Source organism: Sphaerodactylus townsendi, linkage group LG13 (assembly GCF_021028975.2).
Source record: "Sphaerodactylus townsendi isolate TG3544 linkage group LG13, MPM_Stown_v2.3, whole genome shotgun sequence".
NCBI lineage: Eukaryota > Metazoa > Chordata > Lepidosauria > Squamata > Sphaerodactylidae > Sphaerodactylus > Sphaerodactylus townsendi.
Window position 1 is genome coordinate 24,531,441 of NC_059437.1, and position 13,207 is coordinate 24,544,647.

Consider the following 13,207-nt stretch of genomic DNA (forward strand, 5'->3'; position numbering starts at 1 on the left):
CTGGGATGTGGGGTCTGGGGGATCTGGGGCTCCCCTGACTCCTGGGCTCTGGCAGACCCCTGATTCCACCCTCCCAAGCAGCCATTTTCTCAGGGCGGGGAGCAATCTCTGTAGTTTGCCAGTCAGTTGTAATTCCTGGAGGTTCCTCCTTCCCCATTGAAGACTGGAAAGAAACCCTCCAGGGGTCCCCAGGGCCACATGTGGGCTACTGAAACACAGTCAGGATCACATCTGTGCCATCACCTCGCCTCTCATAGCAGCCCCCAGAATGGCAGGACTTGCCTTCCTCTCAGCCAGGCTGCATTTCAGTGAGGAAGTCCAGGGCTAGCTTCTCACCAGGCTTGGTGCACCAGGCCCATGAGTGCACTCCTGTTCACTTTCCCCCATGGCAGTATCATGGGGACTGGAGACCACAAGTGCGCTATAAAAAGTGAGTCATGGCCAATATGCCTTGTCTTTTATATAAACAGATAGATCAGTAGTGCCAGTAGAATGATTGAAAAACACATGGAACCAGCAGCCTTGTCAAAGATAAGAAGGTTTGAGGCCAGGTAAGTTTTACAATGAAGGGAAAATGTAATAAACAAACAGGGGCTTCTCTGAAAGACGCTCGTCGGTCATTGCTGATACTTCCCTTGAAGCAGCCTCTAAGTTTCCAAAGAATTACTGTGTTTCCCAGAAGCCAGTTTCAAAATCAGTCATACAGGTCAGCAGCAAACTAAAGATTACAAGATAGCGCGTTGGAACCCAACCAATGAGCAAGAGGAACTCCCACACAGGAAGGATAGAACAGAGGGAAATCTGGGCTTTGCAACACAGGGAGAGACCAAGACCATATTCTGGGATCCCAAATGGAACAAGATATCAATCCTAAACCAAGCCGCCATTCATTCGTTCTGTCAAGGCTTAAGTAATATAAAGCCTCTTTCCAAATGCTTTTCTGGTCCTAAAGGCAAAAAAGTATGTGGGGCTGCTCTATTTAATTATTTTTTTTCTGCATCCTTTTATGAGAACAGTGTAGTAATGCCTGTGAAAAAATTTTTTCTCCCTGGGACCATGAACCAAGCGCTGAGTGACCTAAGGTACAACATCAAACTGCACGTTCACTCTGTTGGGAACGGCTGCAACCCTCCTAAGTCTCTGCACAATTTCTACAAACCATCTTCCTCAGAAAATTATACCCACACATGATACTGAGATGTCAAAGAGCCTGAAGCAGGCAAACAGATGTTTCCTCTTTCAGCTTTAGACACTATCAGCAGTTGCCTTTGTAAGAATCAGCGAAAGCACACCAAGGCTGTGCGTTTTAACGCTCCAGTTACTGCAGGCTTGCATTATCTCCATTGCATTTCTTGGATTCTCACTGGACAGTGAAGCAGAAACTAAACCTGGCAGCAAAAAAACAGGATGCCCTTTCCAAATTCCTATAGCCAATCCTTTTCTGAAGAATGTTAACATCCTTTCTCTGAAGAGGTTACTACACCTCTTAACCGTTCTAAGAAAATATCTGCTCAGACTAACTGGGTTAGACTAGATGGTGATGTTATGCCAGTCTAGGGCATGTCTCACCTTAGACTGGATGCTCTAGCTTGAAGATGGGCTTTTTCTGTTTGTTTGTTTCCACGGCAGCCTGTCAAACAACCCCGGTTTTGTCCATAGCCCAGTTTCAGCTCTCCTCAACCTGAAAAAGCCTCAAGCACACAGAGCTACACTGTTCTTCTCAACACCTAGTATCAACACCTTGGCAACACAACTACAAATTTTCTACCCACAGTTGGTTTTCCAGACCACCATTTAAAAATCATTGTCAATACCTGCTGAACTAGTAACAAAAAAGCCTTCATTTCTCCAAATATTTTTAGCTGCAAGAACAAGGAAACGCTTCCTTCAAGATACAGAAGCTAAAGGTCTTCTTTGTCCTAAAAGCACTACACTAAACACTGATCTGTCTTTGAAAGCTACATTAGAAAGCGGAACAGAGAAGGTGCATATGCTATACAGCTGAATCATGCAGAGAAAGTAACAAGGTTCAAAACTTCCACAAGAAACGTTGCATCTCCTATAGTGGAGATGCAAGGCCCAAGTCCTCAAGGCTTTCCTGTACTCTGAGGCAAGCAGATTTAAAACAGCATGAAAGAAACCTCTGAAAAGTTTGATTCGAAGCAACTCGAAGTGCAGAGGATAAGCAATAAAACGTGACCACCTATTTCATTCAGCCATCACACAGCTGAATTTTAGGAGGCAAAAAATGAACATATTTCCTTTTAAACCTTAGTATCCAATGTTAAACCAATAATGGGGCATTTCTGTCCCACCTTTCCTCCAAAGAGTTCATAGGAGCATACACAGTCATGTGCATAATTTCATCTTCATAATCACCTTGCAGGGGCTGAGAGTGACTGACCAAAAGCACCAAGTTTCAAGGCAAGCATGTTTTTTCCAGGTCCAAGTCCAGCAGTCTGACCTTTAGACCACAGTGGCTGAACAATGCCACGTGTACATCATGACAACGCTGGCTACAGATGTGTTAGTGGCAATAAATTGTAACTGATTGCAACGTATTCCCAGCTGTGAACTGGTTCACATGCTCACCTATCCCGACAATCCTCTTGTTTTGGTAGTACAGCAGGTTGACACGTGCATACCACACAGATACACACCCACCACACCTGTAACATCACATAGGTGTTTCCTGGGGAGATATAAATTCTACAGACTTGGGGGTGGTAGCTGGTCCCTTGAAAGGATGAACACCTGAAGCAAAACTGTGAAGCAGCCTATCATTAAGTCTGATCACTGGTCCAATCAGCTCAGTACTATTTACTCTGACAGAGTCATCCAGGGGCTCAGGAAGGGAAGGATCATAGAACCACAAAGGCCATCTAGTTCAATCCCCTACACAATGCAGGATCAGCCTAGAGCAGTGGTGGCAAACCTATGGCACTCCAGATGTTCATGAACTACAATTCCCATCAGTCCTTGCCAGCATGGCCAATTGGACTATTCTTCTTAATGCTAAACTGGTACCTTTCTGCCCATAATTTATACCAAGTACTGAAAGCCCTATTCTCTGCTGTTCTCTTCTCTAGACTGAACATTCCCAAAGTCCCTCAGCCTTTCCCCACTGAACTTGGCCCCCAGATCCCTGATCATCCTTGTGGCTTTCCTCTGCCCTCGCTCCAGTCTATTCACATTCTTTTTAAAGCGAGGCCTCCAGAACAGCACACAGTACTCCACGTGTGGCCAGACCAATGCAGTGTAGATTCTGATATCTTGCAGTTTGGATATTATGCCCCTGTTGATATACCCCAAGACTGCCTTAGGCTTTTTGGCCACTGCATCACACTGACTACTTGTATTCAGCTTACAGTCCACCTGTACCCCTAGATCTTGTCCTCAAACAGAAATTTATCCCTTGTCCATTCTGCGTACCTCTCATTTTGTAACTCAGGCGTCGAACTCTGCACTTTTCCTCATTGAATTGCATCATGTTCATATCCACCCACTTTTACAGAGCATTCAGATCTCACTGGAGTCTATCTTTATCTTCCAAAGTATTCGCTACTCCTCCCAATTAGATGTCATCTGCAAATATAATAGGTAGTCCCTCCACCCCCTCATCCAGCTCATATATAAAAATATTTAAAAGGACTGGGAACAGAACCGAGCCCTGTGGCACCCCACGGGACACCTTCCAATCCAATCTGATGAATTCCCACTGACAACTGTTCTTTGGGTGCGGTTCTCGAACCAGTTCCTTATCCACTTAACTATCCTGGAGTCTAGTCTGGTCTTTCCTAACACTTTCTCCCTTAGACATTTTAACCAGCAACTGAACCTTCAACCTTCTTCACTTAAATCATGTACCCTTGAAACACAACCCCTTCCAACATTATGAGTGCCAGAGGTGGAATATGTGCCCCTGCAAGAGAAGAATTTAGCTGGGCCTGATAAACATATGAACCAGCCTAAAGTAAAAGAAGAGCCGACAGAGGAACTTCTGAACTCTTCACACCGCAGTCAGTGCAGTACAATGGTGAGAATGCCAAACCAGCACTGGAGAGGGCAGGGTTCATGCTCTTCTTTGCCATGCAGCTTACTGAGGTATCTGTACAGCAGCAGCAGCAAGTGCCTTGAGAACATCCTTGCTCCCACTGGCCCCTACCTGCCTTTTACCTCTATCTCAACTGCACATTTGGATTTTGAGACCAGTCCCCTTCAGCTTGAAAGCCCCACATTTCCCTACCAAGCAAAGCTGAAGCTACTTCATGGCTTGTCGAGGAATATATATATGAGAGAAAGGGAGACCATGAATGCTATACCCAGTGGTGGGATTCAGCCTATTCACATCAGTTCGGTAGAACCAGTAGTTATTTTTTTGTCTAGTTCAGAGAACTGGTGGTAATCCCACCATTGAATCCTTTCAGAACCAGTTGTTAAATTATTTGAATCCCACCACTAGCTATACTACCCTGAGGTTCTCAAAGGAAAGAATGGATAAAAATTGGATTTTTAAAGATTTACTATCAACGTGCCCACTTTTACAAAAGACACAAGGAGAGAAAGCTACACATGATAAACATATGTGTATGCATGATACAGGCACAGATGAAAAGACAGTGAGAAAACATGTTATGCAACTAATGGTATCCTTCCACTTATTAATGTTGAATTTTTTTCTGCTGAACTCTACAACAGCATTACCCTGATATAACAATACTTTTAAAAAAGCTTCTCTGAAGCGAACACAGAAAGTGCTAAGGAAAACTTTACTGTTCTGCAAAATATATAAAATTGAATTGTTCACGGCAGCATTTTCATAACAGGAATAGGGCCATTTTAATGTGTGAGAAAAAATGCATCCTGGATTTATCATCCTGCTTTTGCTGCATTTTTAAAAAACTTTTTTGTAATCCACTTTAAATCTCAGCAAGACAAGACTATAAATTAACAAAATGCACAGGTCTAAAACTGTGGGTTAAGTTTACTCATTAAAAGATTGCTACCATGAAAATGTACTTATCTGAGTTGGATAAGTCTCCATGTAGGAAAAACATATATTCAGAAGTAAGAGTTCAGGGATGCTTGCACAAAAGCAGCCTGCATTGTATCACTCTCTTTTTAAATTGAATACGGTGACATCACATGAAAGCATAAAGCTGTCACGTACTTCAAGCTCTGGTCTGGAATTTTCTACTACACTGGGCAGCAGTTCTCCAGCTCCTAACGCAAAGGAAGGCCTTTTCCCACCCCCAGCCAGCTAAGAACTTTTAACCACAGATTCTATAGACTGAAACTGGAACTTCCTGCATGCACAGTATAGACTTGATGACCGAGCCACGACAACTCCTCTCAAAAAGCAAAGTTACATATAAATTGCACATACACAGCAAACATCTACAGCAGTCAAATTGTGAGCCCGCCAGCATCTAGCATCAAAGGCTGGCATGTCAGGGTCTTAAGATCTTTAAAGTTTGCCTCTTTCTTCCTTCATCTGTCAACTTGCTAAGACAGCAGGGAAGAAAACCACAACATACCTTAAGATTGTAAGTGAAGAGCATCAGAAAACAAGTATTGTTTAATGTGCAAGCAATATATTCGATATGAAATATGCCATGGGCACAGAAAAGCTGGTGCACGCACATGCTAAGCAACATTTTGCTAAACCTACCAAAATATGTCCTCACCATCTCATACACAAAATGCCATAAGAAATTAGAGAAGTATTTACATTCCGAAATGGCAGAAATAAACGATGATCGAGGTAACAAATATACTTACAGTTCAGACTGGGCCCCAGTAAAGTATACCCATTTTCCACCTCGCACCAAGGCCCTACACATAAAAATATGTGAACATACACAGCCATGCCTGGGTGGCGGGAACATGCTAAGGTTAATAAAATGCATATGGGGAGAGCTACATTTTAAGTAGTAGAAAATTCTGTGATGCACAGTAGGCAAAAGTTCTATGACACATAATGGAGAAAGCATGGGGGAGAGCGCAATTATTTTGAACTAACAGATGTGTGCAGACATACATGAGAGAGTTGCACAAAGGCACAGGGATGTGGTAAAATGAATGACAAGAATGCCTACTAGAAACAATGGGAGAGGCCTGAGAGGCCACTGAATATAATGGCAGCCAGGAATGTCAACTAATTTGCATGGGTTCCACTGAAAGGCATTACTGCACACAAAAGTTAAAGGATAAATGTGGAACAGATTTCCAGAATCCTGCCTCAGGCCTGGAATGTCAGACCCCAAAGTAGAATGATGGTCTCTGGGAGTGAAATATGTTTTTAAGACAGGAATGCCAGCCCACAGAGTGGTATGAAAGTCCCTGACAATAGCATAAGTGTTCTAGGACTGCAGTGCAGCCCCCCAAATGCAGTGGCAGTCCATAGACGTAGCAAGCATTCAAGGACTAGAATATACAGGCCACAGAGAGAGAAAATGGTCCCTGGAACCAAAGAAACTACACTGAGATTAGAATGACAACTCCCAGAGTGGAATAACAGCCTCTGTGATTGGAATCAGTGCTTTGAGAGTAAAATGACAGTCACTGGGCCCAGAGAAGCTGCTCTGGGACTAGAAAGAGAGCCCCCAGAGTGGAATGACAGTCCCTGGGAGCGGCATAAATATTCTGGGACTGGAATGACAGATCATTTCTGTTGTGCTCGGGAGGTTTCATTCTGCTCAAGAGGACAGTCAGTGCAGTCCCAGAACAGCGATTCCAGTCTCAGGGATTATCATTCCACTCCAAGAGCAGTCTATCTGGACTCAGACAACAATCTTGCACTCTGGGGGCTTGTCCTACAATCCCAATTCAGGTCTCTCTAAAGCTGTTCTGCATTTGTGCTGCTTTTGTTTGCTTCAACGTTTTTCCAATGGAGGCCATGAGAGTCAATTGTCATTCTTGACTCCATTATATTCAATGGGCCTTCAGAGGGCATTCCTACCATTCGTTTTAGTACATCCCAAGGCACAAACGCTCTGGGAGAGCACTTACCCACCACCAACCAGTCCCAGGCCTCCTCAGCACATGCATCTGAAAACAAGGCAACAAACTACACTGTTCCCAAGGTGAGGGGTTGGGAGGCATAAATACAATTAAAAACATCCGAATAAGTTCGCTTAAGATAAAGAAGGAATTTCCTTATGGAAGATCAACAACCCCTTTCAGAGCAGAAATACATAACTCTAGGGAGGGGCCTCGGGAAAGAGAACCACTTCGAGTGCCACCTGTTGCCCTGACAGGCTAGCTTTCTACATGCAAGGAACGTGTTCAAAATAAAGCAACGTTGCGGGGGGAGGGAGAGTTATCTCGACCCTCCTTCGCTCTTTAAAGTGGTTCGAGTCCAGTCCACCAGTTAACTTTGGGACAGCCCAGGCCTCGGCCCCACCTCCCCTGCCAGGACAGGGGCCCTCGGGCGAAACACCACCCACCCCTCACTCACCCACCGGTGGTCGCTGCCGCCTCGCCTTCTCAATTCGTCGCTACCCCCCTTCCTCCCCTCACAGACTCCCAACCTTTTTGCTTTCCCCGCCCCTTAGCTCCGCCCTTTTGTCACGTGACACCAGCTGACAGGAAACCGCCGCCTGCCTTCGCCGTTCAGCCACAGCACATATTTTTTAATGGAGAAAAGGGAGGGGGAGTAGGAAAGCAGTGCATTCTGGGGAATGTAGTCCGCTTGGCCTCGGGGAGCTCTCAGTGTCTGCAGGAGGTGACGAGGCACCGCGGTGCTTTTTGGGAGTCGTAGTCTTTTCTGGGTTTCTAAGTTGGGCACCCCGCCGCGGAGAAAGGTGGGGAAGAAAATAAGTAGGGCCGGATGGTGAAGTTGGGGAAACTGGCCTGTGGTCCGAAATGTCGCGCATGAGACTCGCAAGTCAGCCACAAGTGGCAAATTGCAATCGCTGCGAGATGGTATTGCTCTGTATACGGGTTACCCTAAGAGAGGGGAGCTCTTTTTGCTAAGCGATTTGGCTCTTGCTCTCAGTTTCCACCACTTGTTCTTTTGCTCGTCTTTAGTGGTTCATGAATGCACCCACCATGTCAGACATCACGGACCTCGAACATTTTTTTTTTTGCATCCCAAAACCTAAGGCATTCGTGGATTTGAATAATTTAGGGAATTCGTTAATTTCCTGATAATTTAGCTGCATGAGATCCAGACATTTTCCTTAACAGCGGCAGCATTTCTCCGCCTTGGAACAATGACAGGAGTGACATCAGAGCTTTCCTGCGGCAGCAGTTCACACATTACACGCCTCCACGCAACTCTGAACGCGGGGACCCCCACGACAGACCAAAGCTTTCCGGCGGGCAACCCCCAGCCCCCTTCTGGCCTGTTCTTTTAAAAATACCACTTGGTGTATGGATCGAGGCGACATTTGCAAAGCAGGGGGTCGAACCGGGCACGCTCTTCCCCCCTCCCGCTCTTCCTCTCCAGGTTGCGCTGACCTCAATTTCTCAGCTCCTGGCTTCATCCTATTTAAAGCCCGTTCCCCCACCTTGTCCTTTTCCAGCACAGATGCCCCGGCTGACTCCAAAGCCGCATAGCAGTAAAATGAGCCCCCGGTCGAGACTCAGGCAGAACAACTGCAGAAATGCCAGAGATGCACACGCCGCCGCTTGGGAAGATGCTCATGTGAGGCGATAGAAACAGGCACCCCATTGGCCTTAGCTGCCCTGCAAAGGGGGAGAATTTTTCTTCCCACTCTTACAGTGCTCAGCGTCCAATAACAGCAGTCAACTGACAGAAAACACAGAAGAGGAGTTTGGATTTATACGCCGATTTTCTTCAACCATAAGGAGTCTCAAAAGTGGCTGACAAACTCCTTCCCTTCCTCTCCCCACAGCAGACCCTTTGTGAGGCAGGTGAGGCTGAGAGAGTTCTGAGAGAATTGGGACTATCCCAAAGTTACCCAGCAGGCTTTATGTGGAGGAGTGGGGAAACAAACCCAGTTCACCAGATTAGAGTTCACCACTCATGTGGCGGAATGGGGAATCACACCTGGTTCTCCAGACTGGAGTCCACCGCTTGTAACACTACACCATGCTGGCTGTCAAACTATATCTACACAGTCATGTATTTAATATATAGAATTCGTTGCAACTAGAGAAAAGGGAAAGACCCAGCATGAAATGGATTGACTCTATCAAGGAAGCCTCTTTGTCCACAAGAACTGAAAAAGGCTTTTCCCATTCGGATGTGTTGTAGATCATTACCATAAATTACAAGTGACTTGATTCGGGGGCAAAAAGGGGCAGTGCAGTCTTGGAGTGTGTCTGCACTGCAGAGCAAACTCTGCAGAGGTATAACTTCCCAACTGTCCCACACTGCATAGCATATTGGTCAGGCTGCACCTGGAGTATTGTGTGCAGCTCTGGAGGCCTAACTTCAAAAAGGATGTGGACAAAATGGAGTGGAGGCAGATCAGGTGCAGAAGGATGATCCGGGGCTTGGAGACCAAGTCTGAGAGGAATGCCTTTTTATCATTCATTCATTCATTCATTCATTCATTCATTCATTCATTCATTCATTCATTTCCAGCCCATCTCCCATAGGCGGCATACAGATAAAAGCATATAAAACAATGCAATATCATAATACAAAAATATATACTAAACATTATGAACTTTAAAAACAGATTACAAAAGGTGGCAAGCGAAAACCAGTTGGGGGCCTTAAAAAAAGGAAAAGAGATGCCCGGCCAGCCTGGCAGAGAAGGCCTGATAGAACAGCTGTTTTACAGGCCCTGCGGAACTGGGATGAACTCCACAGAGAGAGTGTTCCATCAGGCTGGGGCCAGGGTCATAAAGGCCCGTGTCGTTGTCAGCCAAACATCTCTGGGGCCAGGGACCACCAGCAAATTCCCCTCTGCAGACCGGAGGGGTCTTTGAGGGTGATAAGAGTAGAGGCGGTCTACCCTTAGAAAAGAGGAGGCTGAGGGGTCCTCCATGGAGAAGACATGATCACTCTTGTTAAGTAGTTAAAAGGCTGTCACTTAGAGGAGGGCAGGGAGCTGTTTATGTTGGCAGCAGAAGATAGAACTCACAATAACGGGTTTAAATTACAAGCGGAAAGGTACCAGCTGGATATTAGGAAAAAATGTTTTGCGGGAAGAGTAGTTCAGCAGTGGAATTGGCTGCCTGGGAAGATAGTGAGCTCCCCCTCACTGGCAATCTTCAAGCAGCCGTTGGATGAATATTTATCAGGGATGCTTTAGGTTGATCCTGCACTGAGCGGAGGGTTGGACTAGATTGCCTGTATGACCCCTCCCATGAATCTCTTCCGTGTGACCCAGGAAACTGTAAGATTTTTGAATGAGAACTTCTGCACTGTAACATAGGGATACCGATGAGCAGCATGGGTGTCACTGAAATGCTTGTTACACTGCTATGGTATAGTGGTTATGTCAGGCTGGAATCTCGGGGGCCCAGGCTCACATCCACACTTTGCCATGGATACTTGCTAGGTGACTTTGGGCTCGTCATGCCTAGTCAGCCTAACATTCTTCACAAGGCTATTGGGAGAATAAAATGGGAGAGAAAATGCTTTGAGTTTCTTTTGGAAAAAAAACAGGGTATAAATGCAGTAAAATAAATAAAAGCACTCAAACACCTCAAAGACTCAGAAACATAAGCAAACTTAATCCCTACCCCCCCTGCCCAGCAATCCCCTCCTTGTATCCTGTGCGTTTAGTACAACTTTAGTGGAGTATAAAAGGAGCTGCACTTTACACACTTCCATCACTGTTTGCTCTGGTAAACATTTGCAGCAGTTTGCTTCGTTTGTTTTGTGTCTCACGGGCACCTGAAAGTACTCCAGTGATCAAACACATTCTTAGCGCATTGCTTTTCTTTTTGTGTTAGAAGAAACAAAAAAAAAATTACAAATGATAACTAAAACAAAATACTTGCTAAAATATTATTCCAGCAAACACATTAGGCGGTGGGATAAAACACAGACTGCTTGTTCTGTTGGATAGCCTTTCCAGCTGCATTAATCAAGTATTTTGCCAAAATTGTGTTTGGAAGAAAGCTAGTTAGACTAGTGGATTAATTGAGATTTACAATAAAACCAAAATCATAGTTTTTGGTAATAGAGCTAAGCATAGATGGGATTGTTAAAGCCCATGAAATAGAACAATGCCCTCTTTTCAAATGTTTTGGCATAGTATTCCATGCGTCTCTGTCTTGGCAAGCACATCTCAAAGCCAACTTGTCATCTGCTTGCTCTACATTGGGTGCTATTGGGTGCTATCGTAAAAAACAAATGCCATAGGGAGGTCAGCTTATAGCCCTGGCCTTTAAAGTATTTCAGGACAAAGATATTATGCTGCTTTTGCATGGGGCTGAATTTTGGGGATGGAATGAGAACATATTCTACTAACTGGAAATTATTCAAACTAATTTTTAAAGAAAAAAACGGGGCCTTCTTCAGGGAACCCCCACTGCACACTTAAGGTTAGAAGGTAGTCTCCCCTCTATTACAGTAAGAGCTCATTTGAAATTAATAACATGTTACAATAAACTTGATAGCATTTCTGCTGACCATTTGATAAATAAACTATTGTTTTTGGCACTATTTTGTTGGCCCGTATTCCTTGCCTCCTGTAGAGGTCATTAAGCTTTGAGACACAAGGAAAATTTGTACCTAGCTTTTTGAAAATATCTCTTTCAAGACATTGATAAGGTTCGACATTCCAAATTCTCACTGTGATATCCTCGGTTGAAGAAAACAATTATTTTTCTCATTATTTAACTGATCTTATTAATGCTACCTTGAGAAAAACATTTACTAGTGCATGTTTTCAAATTATGCCATCTGAGTAGTCTATAGGGCAGATTTTAAAGAATTGCTATGGAATAACATCTTTGCCTTTATGGTCTCATGAGGTAGAGGATATTATATGCTACATCCTATATTATCCTTTTTACGTGTCCATTCGAATCAAACTGTTGAATCAATTGGGGTGTTGTGGGGTTTCCGGGCTGTATGGCTGTGTTTCAGTAGCATTTTCTCCTGACGTTTTGTCTGCATCTGTGACTGGCATCTAGATGCAGGCAAAACGTCAGGAGAAAATGCTACTGGAACACGGCCATACAGCTCGGAAACTCCTCAACACCCCAGTGATTCTGACCATGAAAGCCTTCGACAATATGTTGCATCAATTTCTTGTAAACTTTTCTGGCTCAGACAAGGAATGAATTAAATTGTATTGGTTGATGCTATTCCTTTTGTCACTTTTAAAGTGGCCTCTTTTATTTTTTCATATTATAAATATAAGAAATTAGCATTTGCTAATTCTGTAAAACTTTTAGCCAATCTGTAATATAAACTGTGTTAACTATATCTTCATGTTTTTCTCTTCTCAAATTTTAGCTTCTTTTGTAATAATGTTTTAGTCCCTTTGTGGTGACGTTCTGCTACACATTATATAAGTGGTTGTGCATTTTGGGATGTTATGACCCTATGCCTTCAACAATAAATACAATTGAACTGCATTTATCCCTGAGACCAATGGATCTTTTCAGAAGCCTTGTGTGTTCCCCCAGGCTCACAAAATAGGATTCTCCAGTTGATTAGCAAAGCTCTGGGCAGTTGCCTCTGAGAATTTTGATTGTACTTACATCCATCTTCCCTGGAGCTCTTTAGAGGATAATTCTTGCTAGGAAAAAAAATTACATGAATTCTTTTCATTTATATTTTAATGGAGTTTATTATCCCAAAGTGACCTCTCCTTGGGGTTCAGGAAATCAGAATACTTATGGTAATCTTCCTAGGACATTCATACCCACCAGCTACCACTGACATCCAGAGCAACAGAAGAATAAGAAAAGTTCACATAGCATAACGAACAGGGATGATTGCATACACAGACACGGAACCAGATGAGTGGGACAATTTACTTTGAGAATCAGTTTTAATTTTGAAAGGAGGCACATTTTTAGCCATAAAGAACTGTGGAGAAAAGCTGAGGGTGGGGGGAGAACGTGTAGACCTGTTGCTGGTAAAATCCAGAAACCGGGGTGTGCGGGGCGTGTGTGCTGAGCAGAACTTCCAGGGGAATTAATGTCAACATCCTATATATAATTTCACCTTTAAGGTCCTGTTTTCTGCTCCTTCTCCTCCTGTCATTCATCAGCATGCCTGGTGTAGTGGTTGGAGGGTCTGATTAGAGCAGGGGTCTGCAACCTG

At 44.2% G+C, this 13,207-nt stretch overlaps 1 protein-coding gene across 4 annotated transcripts in view; it reads right to left on the reverse strand.

The window, feature by feature from the left end:
- MTM1 (myotubularin 1) overlaps positions 1–7,544 on the reverse strand; it is a 45,260-nt gene extending 37,716 nt beyond the window's left edge. For 2 of the 4 annotated variants that reach the window (XM_048514445.1, XM_048514441.1), the window contains exon 1: positions 7,460–7,544. The gene's annotated coding sequence lies outside the window, so the exon portion shown is untranslated. Of the gene's footprint in view, positions 1–7,011; positions 7,024–7,459 lie in introns of those variants that run through there. The other 2 variants (XM_048514443.1, XM_048514444.1) reach the window with 2 other exon arrangements.
- Positions 7,545–13,207: the final 5,663 nt, after the last annotated feature.